Raw genomic sequence first — 15,356 nt, forward strand, 5'->3', positions numbered from 1 at the left:
GCAGAACCTTTTGTTGTTGGAACTGGGACATGGATGTGAAGAGTTTGATGGAATGTGTTGTATGAGTCTCTCTGATTATGCTAATTCGATGCACGCACAGCTGAGAACCCTGGCTCAGCTTACCCAGCAATAGTAAATGAGCAATATCCTAAGAATAACTAGATGGTTGTCTTCACGGGGCATTACAGGTTGAGTCAAACACTGCTGTTTAAAGTATTGCACTTATGTGTCATTGTTAGGTTAATCATCGTAGCTATTAGACTTGCTTATAGTTGTGTGATAAAACAGGTGAACAGAATAACCCACAATGCCTTGCTTGCAAAAAGAAAAAGGGGGGAATTGTTGCAGAATGACTCTGAGAGCAGGACCATAGAGCCCTGGAGGACTGAGCGAGCAAGGCAGGGGGTGGCCCCCACAGGTAACCGGAAACCGGACATGGGAGGAGAATGTGGAGGAAGCTGTGTGGGGCTAACCAATACTGTTGTGCCAAGGAGGAGTGGCTGAATACCATTCCTATATATATGTGAACTGCGTCACAAATAAGGTAGAAGTTTGCTTATCACCCATATTGGGTTTGCCTGTCTGCTTCTCCTCACCGCTTACAATATCTGTAATTTTTCTGATAGCTGGCAAAGATTTAGAACAGCGTGACCTTCATGCAAAATCTATTGCAAGCAAAAAAGGACGGGCAGACAAGGAGTATCCAAAGCTAGCAGATGTTTGGGAGGCACTGTCTCTAAACTAACTGATAAGTAGAAGGATGGTGTGAAGTAATTCCCTCATGTTTAGTGGGGCCACTAAATTCTGTTGTCTCACCACAGACTTACAACGCAAACGTTCTTCAACCAAAGTTAAGCTAACAGTACTTAAACCCTATGTTTTCCAGGCACTAGCTTTCCTCATATCAAGCCCCCCAACACCCCCCCCCCTTTTCTTTTACCTTTACAAATACTTTTGCTATATGACTCCTTTTTGCTCAAGAGTTCTGGCCATTTTCAATTTGTGTCTTTAGCAAGCTTTGCAAACTCATACAGTTATATCCACATAGCAACACTTGTGATTTGCGAAAGCCAATACATTTATGTGTTTATCACACTTATCATTATTATTACTGGTGGTAGTAGTAGTAGTGGTTTTGTATCATGCCTTAGTTACTGGGCTGTTTTTATGTCAACCGCTGGGTTTTACATTCTTTCAGTTCTCCTCCCCATCCCTCCGGGACTGGGGGGGAGGGGGGGAAAGGGGGGAGTGAGCGAGTGGCTGCATGGTTCTGATTTACTGGCTGGTCTTAAACCACAACAGTTATACACTGGGGCCTCTTCAGCATGCGTCACCTCTTCTGGTGACATTCCAAAATCTTTGCCCTCTGGCCAGTCTATGATCACTTCCAAGATTAATGGATGACTGGGATTTCCTACTTGAGTTCATTTTGTGATCAGTGTGACCCATCAGTTGCATGATGTGTAGAGGAGACCTGTCCTTTGAACATCCAGCCCAGCATGTTCAAGCAGGGTGCCAGGAGGACCTGTGCTTCAGTACTATTTTCTTGTACTATTCTTGTACTATTTTCTTCCCTTTTTCAAAAACTTTTTCTGCTATATCGCCCCACACAATGATGTCATCAATGTATTACAGGTGTTCTGGAGCTTCCCCCCCGTTCCAGTTGCAGTCTGGATCAGTCCATAGCAGATGGTAGGGCTGAGTTTCCAGACCTGGAGTAAACAATTCCAAGTGTACTGGACACCCCTCCAAGTGAAAACAAACTGTGGCCTGCACTCCCCTGCCAAAGGGATTGTGGCATACCACTTGGCTGCCTTTGACACAAGTTCATATTGAAGTTCTAACATGTCTGGTACAGCAGCATGACTTCATTCAAGCTACAATAGTCTACTGTTAGTCTCCACTCTCCATTGGACTTCCACACTGGCTCTTGAAGTGCTATCAGGTCCTGCTGATCACTCCTTGGCTATCCAGCGTACAGATCAGCTTATGGGTGGGAGTCAGGGAGTCTTGGTTGGTGCAATATTGCAGCCAGTGTGCTGTTATGGTAGTAGTCATCATCTGTTGTTCTACCTTCAGCAACCCCACAACAGAAAGGTGCTCTGACAGACAGCCCTTCTGGTCCTTGAAGTACTCTCTCCTGAGACAGTCTATGCCAAGGATGCATGGAGACTCTATACCAGTCACAGTGGGGTGCTTTATCCACTCCTTCCCAGTCAGGCTGATTTCAGCCTCCAGTACAGCTGTTGGGATTCCCATCACTCCAGAAATACAAATGGGTTCTGCCCCTTTATAGCTTGATGGCATTAGGATACACTGTGCACTGGTGTCTACTAGAGCCGTATACACCTACTGGTCTGACGTGCCAGGCCATCTGATCCACACAGTCCAGTAAACCCAGATGTCCCTCTCCACCACCTGGATGGAAGTAGGGACCCTCTAGTACTGGTCATAGGATTCTCCATGTCCTTCTTGTAGAAATGGGTTAGAATGTCTTTCCATAGGATCAGGAGTAATATCAGCCCTTCCATTCTGGTTGGGAAATAGAAACTGGAGTAACAAGTCTGCTGGAAGAACCCCCATTTGTGGGTGGTTTCCCATGCAGTTCATGTACCTGTTCCTCCAGATTTGAGGTAGGCTTTCCATCCCAGTTCCTCATGTCCCCTTCGTGGTCCTGCAGGTAAAACCACAGGGTACCCTGTGGTGTGTACCTCCTATATCCACCCTCTTGAGTGAGAGGATGCTTCCTGTTAATACCTGAGACATGGGTCCGTATAGGTGGGGAGTAGGATTTATCCTGTTATTGTTGCTGTAACACCTTGAACAGTTTTCACACTGGACAGTTTTCCACATCATGCTGCAAGTAAGGTGTTCCAAAATGCAACTTCGAGAACAACATTCTGACCATGGAATATTAAACCAATACAATGAATTCTTATTATGACACATTTGTTTTAACATGATCCGGTCAGATCTGTTGTTATCTCAACCCTTTGTGCCCCATGTTGGATGTCTAAAAGGACTGTCATGGTTTAGCCCCAGCTGGCAACTAAGTGCCAGGCAGCTGCTCACTCATTCCCCCTCTGTTGTGGCTTATCCCAGCTGGTAACTCAGAACCACTAAGCAGCTCGCTCACTCCCCATCTTCTTCCCCCCCCTGCTCCCGGAGGGATGGGGAGGTGAATTGAAAGAATGTAAATCCCATGGGTTGAGATAAGAACAGTCCAATAACAAGGTACCATACAAAACCACTGCTACTACCACCAATAACAATAATGATAAGGGAAAAAACAAGGGGAGAGAATATAAAACTAAAAGAGGAAAAGGAAAACAATAAACACAAGTGATACACAATACAGTTGCTCACTACTTGCCGACCTATACCCAGCCCGACCTGAGCAGTGATCTGGGCCTTCCGTGCTGTGGTATGGAATGAATACACCTTTGGCTACTATGGGTCAGGTGTCCTGTCTCTGCCTCGTCCCAGCTTCTTTGGGCCTCCTCACTGGCAGAGCATGAGAGACTGACAAGTTCTTGATCGGAGTGAGCATTACTTAGCGACAACTAAAAACATTGGTGTGTTATCAGCATTGTTCTCAGATTAAAGTTGAAAACACAGCACTGCACCAGCTACTGAAAAGGAGAAAAATAACTGTTACAGCTGAACCCAGGACATCCTCCCACATCAGGATGGGGAGGAGAATTGTAAAAGAGGTACATCCCATGCATTGAGATAAGAACAGTTAGAAACATCATAGAATGGTTAGTGTTGGAAAGGCCCTTAAAATCGTCTAGTTCCAACCTCCAACACATCCTACTAGACCAGGTTGCTCAAGGCACTGTCCAACATGGCCTTGAACACTACCAGGGATGGAACATTTAATAATTGAAATAAAGCACAATATAATAATAATAATATGATGGTAAAGGAAATAACAAAAAGAGAACAAGTCAGAGATAAAAAAAAAAAAATAAAACCACAACAAAATCACAACAAAAAAAACCCAACAGCACACAACAAAAAACAAATAAAAAAGAAAAAACAGGTGATGCACAATGCAATTGCTCACCATACACTGACAGATACCCTGCCTGTCCCTGAACAGTGATCGGCCCCTTCCTGCTAACTCCCTGCGATTTATATACTGAGGATGACATTCTGTCCTTTTGACTACTTCGGGGCAGGTGTCCTGTCTGTGCTCCCTCCTGGTTTCTTGTGCCCCTCCTCCTTGGGAGAGCATGAGAGACTGAAAAGTCCTTGATCAGGGTAAGCGCTACTTAGCAACAACTAAAATATTGGTGTGTTATCAACATTATTCTCAAGACTAAAGCCACAACACAGCACTGTACCAGCTACTAGGAAGAAAATTAACTCTAACCCAGCCGAAACCAGGACAGCAGGTTATATTTTCTTCAGGCTTTGGGGACTCTCTTATTCTTTGTCATTTTGGGAAAAAAATACATAGTTAAAAATTACTGTTGTTCTGGAAATGCTCATGATGGCACTGCTTATGTAGTTTCATGTGGAGGCAGTGTTCTCACAGGAGAATGGATAATTGGTACATAAATTCTGAATAATCCTGAAAGATACAGCAAGGCCATGAGAGGCCCGAAGAAGCTTCAGCAAGCAAGATAAGAAGAAGCTGGAATTCACTGAGGTAATGAGAACTGTGGACTGTTGGCAAGCTTTCGAGGTCAAGTTCTCACACCTGTGCTTAGCCAATTATATGTTAGTCGCTAAGGGTCTTCAAGACATGTATCCAATCATAATATGCCAAATCACTGTAAGTGCATGTAAGAAATAGTATATAAGGAGTTAAGGCTTTGTAATAAATTTGGAAATCACTTGATCACATTGATCGTCTCTGCGTTGTTCGTGACTCCCGTGTCAACAGTTTCAGAGTGGACAAATAGCACCACCTCAAAGAGCCCCATCTCCAGATGGCTCTTCTCCATACAGCCCTGAGAAAACAAATCATCGTGTCAACAAAGTTATGTGAGCCAGGCTATACCTGCTTCAGCAGATAGAACCTAACTCTTTCTTAATTGGAGGAGACAGCCCTGATAATAAATACAGAGTGTTTATTGGGCCTCAGGTAGAGAACGTTTTTGTGTTGTCTGTAGCTTTTATTAATTTATTTTAATCTTGGAAAACTGTACAAAACCAAATTAGATCAAGTTTGTCACCAACCCTTGATAGCAGTTCTATAAAAGATGTAATCTGTGCTTAGGCAATATAATGACCAGCTTCTGTTTTTTTAAAAAAATGTAGCACTTATTAGTTTTTTTCTAGCATTTATCTTTAAAATAAATAAATAAATTACTCAGGGGAAGGAATTACTAATGCTCTGTAGATTTCTCATTCCTAGAAGTGGCTCCTAATTATATGTCTTAAGTACTTTTTGGCTATTATTTGCCCACTTAGTTTTCTTAGTTTCTCAATGTGAAACACTATATTTATTCTATTCATGGGTTATTAAAGGACGAGAATATGACACAATTCCTTTAATGGTGTGCTAATTTCATTGATGCCCATGGTGAGGTTCTTTTCAGAGACTTGTGTAGTGATGCATTGGAGGACATTTAGGGTTTTGAGTAAACAGAAGCATCTCATTTAAGTTAGATTGTTGTCATGTTATGGGTATATGATGATTATATGCATAATTTTCTTCTAGTATGAAGTACAGCAATAGCTTCAGCTGATTTTAAAACATAAAAAAGAGGGGGCGGGTGTCAAGAGAAAACTGGTGTTATAATTGTCTGCTTTACCATACATATTCCTGAGTAATGTTTTGGGGATTTGCATTTTCTGTAAGGCCATGCAAAAAGATACTTATGTCATATATATGAACTACTGTTTTGTTGTGGTTTTTTTTTAAGCCAGGGGGAATGTCCAGTATATGTCTCTGTGATGCACTTCATGATCTATGTAATTATCAATTCAGTAGAGCCCTAGCATATTCTTTTCTTTGCAGCTGTGGCCGTGGGATGTTTTGTATTCATCTTCTGTTTGTTATGTTACGGGTCTTTCAGCTTGAGCCCTCAGACCGAACGCTCTGGAGAAAGATGTTGAAAAACTTTGAGGAAATCAATTTCTAATAGAACTAATAGCAGATCTAAAATACACTCCAAGTGAAAGTCTTTAGGGTATTATCTTAAAAATATTGAGATCTGCTGTATTTCAAAGCAACAGGAATGTATGTTTTTAATTATATCTTTAATTTGGGTACAAGGGCTCTGCAAGTAGAAAACAAAATACCCTGCAAATAAAAGGTATAACTAAAAGAAATAGCAGAGAGCTGTAGCTTAGTGAGTGATTCACATCTTGGATTTTTTACTCAAATTTGTATGTCTCATTATCTGAAAGGTAAACAGAACAAGAATCTTCAGAAGTAACTGTGTTCATACTTAAAGCTACTATTTTTAATAAGCAAATAAATAGTTTTTTGTTGTAAAATTTCTTGTGCTCTATTATTAAGATTACTGAAGTTACTACTACTTCATTATTGTGAATATGAATAGATTTTTCTCAGAAGTAGTTAAACTTCAGTAATAATAGCTTTTAAATACAAGCTATTCATAGCATAAAAATGACTGTTGCTATCTTTTTCTGATGTTAGGTTGAGAGCTTGTTCCAGAAATATCACAGTAGTCATAGCTCGAGGATCAAAGCTCTATCTCACAGCACCATCCAGAAGTTTGTCTCACGCATGTCAAATTCTCATACATTGTCATCATCTAGTACTTCTACATCTAGTTCAGAAAACTGGTTAGTATTTTTCTAAAAGAATTAAAAGCTTTATTCTGTTGGGGTTTATTTTGTTTTGAAGGTTTGGAATCACCTACATTCTTTTTGTTCAAAGCTGCTTTAATTTCAAGCCACAGTAGGTCTCTGTATTTGCAAACAATCAAGAGTCAAGCATGCATTAGTCACAGTCATGCCAAGTGCCCAAGGCTGGGCCTTTCAACCTCTAATTGTTTTCAGACCTAGTCTGAAAAGATGTCATGCATTTTGTGATGTTCCCTTTCATTTCAACAGTGTTGTTTGTACTCAGTGCTTCTAAAAATTTGATTGCTCACTTATTCAGACCAAGGTTTAGGTGAATGATTCATGAATAGCATATTGTTATTTGGAAGTGACTGTTCCAAACTTGGATGTAAATCTTTTTGACTGTTAAATCCTGTTCTGAATTTTGATATGCCATTTTTGCAATCACAAGTATTTATTTTTATAGTATGAAGGATGAAGGACAGATGTGCCCCATTTGTTTGTTAGGCATGCTGGATGAATAGAGCCTAACTGTGTGTGAAGATGGCTGCAGGAACAAATTACACCACCACTGCATGTCAATATGCATGTTGTCATCTTTGTCTCATTAAATTCTGGTGACTCTAAATATACAAAAGTATTATAATTTACTCTGTGTGTTGTAGGTTTTTTTTTGTTTTGTTTTGTTTAAAAAGCTAAACAGAAACCTGCTCTTAAGTGATGACTCCTTTGAGAGTTTGGTATTGTTCAGGTACTATTGATATGCCTTATTTATCTGTTATTAAATGACAACTTGATTTGTGAATGCTTTGAGAAAGAAGTTAACTGCAGGTCTAGAGGTTTGAGCCTCTTACTGAGTATGAAGATCATGTACAATTAGAGGAAGTTAGGAACAGACATTTTACCCCTTTGACTTGTCATTAGAATGCATGGAAGTTATCTACTAGGATTGTATAGTGAATTATGGAATATTTTTTTAATATACTGCATTAAAGTATTTAAATAGTTTGCTTTAACAAATAAAAATCAATATCCCATGCTTTGATACCTTTGAAAAAGTATTGTGCATGCTTGAAGCACAAAAAGAACTTCGTTTCAATTTATCAATTTAAATTGCAGTGATAAACTGAAGTATTTCTGCATGCAAAAATATTTAAATGCACATATTTATCAGGCTTCTGCAAATGGTTCAATTCAGAAGTGTTTATATGAAACTGACATTCTTCAGTAGAAGTAAAAAAAACAACAAACCATCAAACTCATATCCTGTTTTTATGCACTATAAAACTGAAGTACATATTATCTTGTTGCTGTGTTCCAGGGGCAGAAGAATGCAGAAGCAACAGAGAGCCACTTATATGTCCTCTTTGTAGATCTAAATGGAGATCTCATTATTTCCATAGGTAAGGACTGAGTCTAACAAACTATCTGTTTCTGGATCCTTTGTTGATGTTCCTAAATATGCTGAAGTATTTACTTATCTAAATGTTTCATTTGTTAATCCATGTTATTTGTTGTTAATCTGTAGTCATGATTTTCCAAGCCCTGTGGATTCTTCTGTTCTCCATGTGGTTCACCAAGAAATTCAGCAGCAATCTACAGTTGTATCACAGAGAAGAACCCAAGATAGTAATTTTAACCTTACTTATTATGGAGTCCAGCAGATCACTTCTGCATGGCTATCTGAGCCATGGATTCAGGTAATTTTATTTTGTAAAAGAAGTTTCAAATGTAAAACCTGATCTTTTTAACTGTTTTTCTAGATTTGTCAACTCAACAGTTACAAAATTTAGTCTGAATCCCATCACTTTTATGGTTGATTCTTATTGGAAAGAATTATATTTAACTTGTATCAGAAGAAAATGTCTTGTTTTCACTGGAATTTTCAGTTTTGAGCATTATCTCAGGCCTTATATTAAAGGTCCATGTAATAAAATGTAGTTTTCTTAATTCTACTTTTGGTTGTGCAACTGTCACGTAAATACAAAGTTGGCATTTGTTGTTACCCAAGTGGGATTGCAGGAGACAAATAACCTAAATAGCCTCTAGAGTCCAGAGGTGGGTTCAACTGATATGGGATCACATACTGAGAGTGGGGCAATTTGTATTGGCTATATTTCTTCTGTAACTGTTGTCTGGTATAGACGGACCTTAGTTTAGAGGTTATTTATATCAGTAAGCTCAACATGAGCTGGCAGTGTGCACTTGCAGCCCAGAAAACAATCGTATCCTGGGCTGCATCAAAAGGAACGTGAACAGCAGGTTGAGGGGGGGAATTGTCCCCCTCTACTCCACTCTGGTAAGACCCCACCTGGAGTACAACATCCATTTCTGGACATGTTGGAGCAAGTCCAGAGGAGGCTACAAAGATGATCAGATGGCTGGAATACTTCTCCTATGAAGACAGTTTGAGAGAGTTGGACTTGTTCAGCCTGGAGAAGGCTCCAAGGAGATGTTAGAACAAACTTCCAGTACCTAAAGGGGGCCTACAAGAAAGCTGGGGAGGGACTTTTTACAGGGGCATGTAGTGACAGGACAAGGGGGAATGGCTTTAAACTGAAAGAGGGTAGATTTAGATTCGATATTAGGAAGAAATTTTTTACTGTGAGGGTTGTGAGACACTGGAACAGGTTCCCCAGAGAAGTTGTGGAGGTCCCATTCCTGGAAATGTTCAAGGCTAGGCTGGACGGGGCTTTGAGCAACCTGGTCTAGTGGAAGGCACCCCTGCCTGTGGAAGGGGGTTGGAACTGGATGAGATTTAAAGTCCCTTTCAACCCAAAACATTCTATAAATGAAATCTATACTGAATAATTAAAATTCAGAGTGAATGAAACCATCCATACAGTCATTACCCCACTTCTCTTAGCAGAATTTTTGGAGAACTGATTACTTGAAAATGAAACATCATAAACAATGTCACAGAATCTTTTTAAAGACACTACTTTCTGGCACATTTTTGCTGTCAGGCTTCTTAAGATGATCTTTCACCAGAAACATTTTCTTCCTCTTTTTGATTACTTACTGCTCTTAAGTACTTAAGTTGCAGTATTATTCAATTTGATTCCTGTAGTGTTGCTTTTCTTTTTGGCAGGTATTTGGAGTGGAGTTAGCTATCTGGCTGCTTGTTTTCTCAAAACTGGAATATAAGAGAGATGGCACTTCGACCTCTTTCCCATGACGTTAGTGGTGCTCTGTTACTGGCTAATGGTGAAAGCACTGGAGATTCTGCAAGTAGCAATGGAAACAACATGAGTACTGGAGCTTTGAGTGCAGTTTGTGGGTCATTTCAGATCAGCGTATCAAGAAATGTGGTAGAATCCTGCTGCAATGTCCAAGGTCTGTGCTGACCCTGTCTACAAAGTATATGTTGCTGCTTTAGTAAGTAGCTGTTTACTCATTGTATTCTAGTAATTTCCAACTTCATTTTTGAAAGGGGGGAGATATATGAAGTCAGGAATCCTAATAATTGCTGTCAAGCACCACTGACTTTTAACCATCATCTGAAAGTGGTTTGAACAAAATCATCAGCAAGAGTGAAATGGCATGACTCCACTGGTCAAATATAAGGAAATGCTGCAGTGCAAAGTGTTAACAGTACTTGTATGACCAGATTCTTTCTAATCTCAAAGAATATGTGACTAATTCTAATAGTGAATATATAGTAAGATTTTTGTTCTTTGAAAAATTCACTGATATTTTGTATGCAATTTACATAGAATTATTTACAACTCTTAAAAAAAATTAGTTAATTTGATTTCATGTGTATTGTTTTTTCCTTTCTCTTAGAAAAACTTAAGAGCCATGCTGGTATATACTTCTTGTCATACTTTAGCAGAGAGGACTAAACTACAGCAACTTCTCAAGCCAATTGTAGAAACAATATTAGTTAAATGTGCAGATGCTAACAGGTATGGTGTCTCATGAACTTCAAATGGATTTTGGATTGTTACTGAAATGTCTTGAAGCTTCACTTGTTGCTATTTTACATGGAACTAGGAGACCATTTATAGGTGGTGGTGAAATAAAATGTGTGGATCATATCTATAAATGTTTTTGTTAAAGTCTAATTGCTACCAACTGACTTCTGTCTTAAAAGATGTAGGGTTTGAAGGCACCTGATTATATTTTTTCCAGCACTTAGGGATCTTAAATGGTGCTTTGCTTGCATAAGGCCTTTTTCCCCCTTAAAACAAAGGAAGATATGTTGGGTGCAGTCATCAACAACCCCTTCCATCTCAGTTGATATTGCTTTAGTATAATTCTCATGACCCCTTTAAGCAATCAGTAACTACCAATTATCAAATTTTGTATCTTTATGTGTGTTTCCTACTTCAACAAAAGCTGTTGTACATGTATGTCATAAAGTGTAAACATAACACTGCTGCATTTTACTTCATAGCATAATGTTAGGAGATGGCTATTCTGAGTGAATGCATTTGGCAGTTCTGTCTTGAGTAGCCCTTGTCTTCCTCTCCCAAACTACCCCATCTGCTCTGCCAGACCAACCATTTCTTCAGCTGTACTGTAAACTAGATGCAAAAGTACATCAGATTGATTTGGGTTTTTTGCTCTTTCAGTTTAGTTCCTAAGCAGCATTGCTTCTGAAACTGCAACTAGAGATGCACTGGCAATAGTTTAACAATAGAAAATATAAAATTAAAGGTATGAGTGAAATAGAACTGTTTCTTATGGTGCTGGATTCCTGGATTTGGCCTGTTTGTACAAAAGGATGAGATCCTAATGTGTAGTTGAATTAATTTCTTTTAATAAGGAGATTATTGCCTGAAAGTCTTAATGAATATGAGAAATTGGAAACTTATTTCTATTTTTTTTTTTATTTATTAGTGATAGACATTACACCTCTGGAAATATCCTTGCAAAAATTGTCACAACTCTACTGGTAGCTTACAGATAGAAGATTATAGAACCGTATATGAATAAAGTGTTGTGAAATAATTTTCCAAATGCAATTCCAAGTTAATGATTATTGAAATGTAATGATTGATTTTGTTGTTGTTATTGTTGAATGCATTTGCTAAAAGTTGCTTGGGGCATTTCTTTTCATTTCTCAGTCAAACGAGTCAACTTTCAGTCTCAACGCTATTGGAGATGTGTAAAGGCCAAGCAGGAGAGCTGGAAGTTGGGAGCGAAATACTTAAATTTGGTAATAATAACTCTACATATATAATTGAATTATAATTATAAGCAAATATACTGAAGTGTTTTAAATTTAATACAGATTTTATCCTGTATTTGCCAGCATAGCAAAGAGAACAGTGTTGCTCTCAGCAGTTTGGGTTGGGAGGGTGCTGTTAATTTGAATGCAAATTGTTTACCTCTGTATGATGTAGTTCTGTTCTTTATTTAGATTAGAATTTAGATTGTGAACATATCTAATCTTTACTTTATCAACTTTTTTTATAGGGTCTATTGGTATTGATGGTATTGATTATGTCTTAAACTGTATTCTTGTAACCCAAAATGAGTCTAGCAATTGGCAAGCTCTACTGGGGCGACTTTGTCTAGTAGACAGACTTCTGTTGGAATTTCCTGCTGAATTTTATCCCCACGTTTTCAGTGGAGGTGTTTTACAGGCTGATACTGTAGTAGACAGGTACTCACTTAAATTATGTGACTATTATTCTTTGCAGTTGAATGTGTTGCTAGTGATTTCTTCAAAAATTGGTTGTTTTCATTCCTGTAAACAAATAGTGCATATTTATATGTGAAAGCGCACCTGCTTTACAGAGTAAATGATTGCTTTTTTTTAACTTCTGAGCTGTGAAACAATTCTGAAGAACCAGTGCAACAATAAGTCTCCTTTCTACTGCAGAACTGACAGCTAAATAGTTTAACTTGAAATGGCTTTCTCGACACTAGTTAACTAAAGCATATCAGTTTATAAGATGCTTTTTTTTTTTATTTTTTACTTTCAGGTATAAGAAACTTATCTGCCTCTTAAATTTTGTCTTGCAGTCAACTGACAATTCCCACTCAGTGGTTGGAAAACTATCACAGAGAGTATTTTTGGGTGCAGCAAGAATGGTGGCCAGAGTGCCCCATGTTTTTTTAAAGCTGTTAGAAATGATGAGTGTGACAAGCTCAATTCATCACACAAGGATACATAGACATCTGATGGCAATAGCAGATGAAATGGAAATTGCAGGCTCCATCCAGCTAGGCATGGAAAAAATGCACTCTGGGGAATGTCAACATGAAGAAGTTTTGCAACTACCTGTACCAGATAAGTCTCCAGAAGCTACAGAAAGTAATACTCCCAACAATACTGTCCGGATATAAAGGAAAAGGGAGAAAAGTTTAAGTGATGATAAACTGCGTGCTAGTCTAGAGGACGATTCTGAGATGCTGGCTGACCTTGCTATGGGACTTCCCATTTCATCAGTAACCAGTGAGCAACCAAAGCCAGTGTCCTGGGTTCAGCAGTAGCAGTCATTTTTCTCCTTTTTAGTAGTTGGTGCAGTTCTGTGGTTTTGACTTTCGGCCTGGGAACAGTGCTGATAACACTGATGTTTTTAGTTGCTGCTAAGTCATGTTTACCCTGACCAAGGACTTTGTGAGGCTCATGCTCTGCCAGGGAGGAGGGGAAGCCTGGAGGAAGCAGAGACAGGACAACTGACCCAAACTAGCCAAAGAGGTATTCCATACCACAGCACATCATGCCCAGTATATAAACTGGGGGCAGTTACCTGGAAGGGTTAGATCACTGCTGGGCTTGGGCTGTAGGAGAAGAGGAGTTTGGACTTGGTCAGAGTATGCTGAGTGACCTTAATTCTTTGGGGAATTAACTTTGAACCAGACTCTCAAAAAAAAAGATTCACAAAAGATAACATCGCTGGCACATATGCGACCTGCGGTTTCACACAAAAAGGGTTCAGGCAGAACGATGATGGCTACAAGCTGCAGGGAGCAAGAAGAGGAAGATGAAGGGAGTAAAATAAGAGAAGAGTGGAGAAAAGTGCATTTAGATAACATCGCTGGCACATATGCGACCTGCGGTCTCACACAAAAAGGGTTCAGGCAGAACGATGATGGCTACAAGCTGCAGGGAGCAAGAAGAGGAAGATGAAGGGAGTAAAATAAGAGAAGGGTGGAGAAAAGTGCATTTAGATGGAATCAAGGAAGGGGAAAAGTTGCAATTAACCCCTCACTTGTCATTTCCAGTGGTGGTTCAGCCCAATCTGCCTGGGATCCATCAGTCTTTCAATTAGGAACTGGTAAAGGAGGTTCGAAAAGCTGTGATGCAAAATGGGTTACAATCACCATTTACCCAAACATTACTGGAAAATGTTTTGGGTTGACCAGTCTCTTTCACCATGATAAGACAGGGGAAGGATGAACACTATATGCAATTTATGGATCGCTTGAGAGAAGCCATAGATAGGCAGTTCGATCATCCAGAAGCAAAAGAGTCTTTGTTACTAAAATTGGCTATTGAGAACGCGAATGTGGACTGTGGAAAGGTTTTGCTGTCCCTGCCAAAATCTACATCATTAATAGAGATGGTAGAGACTGCAGAACGCGTAGGCTCTTTGGAACAGCAACAGACAACTTTAGCCAGTGCATTTGCTACAGCCATGCAACCCCTAGGAACCACAAATATGTTATGCTTGCGACAAACTAGGTCACCTTAGCTTCCAGGGCCCGAAAGGCAAAGCAGACAAATCCAAGGGCCAATCAGATCAGGTCCCAGGATTGTGCCCCCGATGTCAAAAGGGTCGTCATTATGCCAACCAGTGTCGGTCCAAATATGATCGGGAGGGCAAACCCCTTGACCAGGGTTCAGGAAACCGGAAGCGCAGCGCGGGGCAGGGCCGCGCCATGACACAAATGCCCCTGAATGTGGTGAGTTGGCCCCAGTCATTAAACAGCAACCTTCAGGGAGCTTAGACCAACTCACCACAAAAACTTGTGGAAGTGCCTGAATGGATGTAGTGACGACTGAAGGAGTCACATTAATAGCACCTACTGTCCACATGGTAGCGCTTAATGCGCATGGACCTTTACACCACGGCCTTAGTGCCATGTTATGAGGATGTCCTAGTGTAATGATGCAGGGAATCTTTGTGCTGCCTGGCGTAACTGATGCAGACTATATGGGACAGATTAAGGCAATGGTATGGACTCCGAGCCCCCCAGTGCATATCCCTAAGAACACACGTATAGCACAACTTACTCCATTTTTAAATCAGGCACCCAGAGCTGAGTCAAAGAAAAGGGGAACTGAAGGCTTCGGCTCCACAGGACAAGAAACAAATATTATGTGGACATTAGAGATTCAGCAAACAAAACCACAGATTCAAATAATGATGGGCTGGGGAAATCAGTCAGTTTACCATTCCTAAGAAAAATGGAAAATGGAGACATAGAAAGGGCAATTTTACAAGAAGTTGCTAATCACAGGTTGTGGATCTTGTTAAAAACCTTATTACATCTTGTGAATACTCGTAAATGTACATATTTTATTATGCATATTCGCAGTCATTCAGGCCTTCCAGGAAGCCTTAGTGAAGGCAATAACAAAGTGGATAAATTAGTTGCCCCAGCATGGGCAGGACCCTCTGTAAATA

The 15,356-nt window shown here is 39.8% G+C and overlaps 1 pseudogene; it reads left to right on the top strand.

Annotated features, from left to right (window-relative positions):
* LOC133281582 (mitogen-activated protein kinase kinase kinase 1-like) overlaps positions 1–13,215 on the top strand; it is a 51,285-nt pseudogene extending 38,070 nt beyond the window's left edge.
* Positions 13,216–15,356: the final 2,141 nt, after the last annotated feature.

This window comes from Pezoporus flaviventris, unplaced genomic scaffold, assembly GCF_033815535.1.
Source record: "Pezoporus flaviventris isolate CSIRO_AGI_PZ_B2104156 unplaced genomic scaffold, CSIRO_AGI_Pfla_v1 ptg000103l, whole genome shotgun sequence".
NCBI classification, from domain to species: domain Eukaryota; kingdom Metazoa; phylum Chordata; class Aves; order Psittaciformes; family Psittacidae; genus Pezoporus; species Pezoporus flaviventris.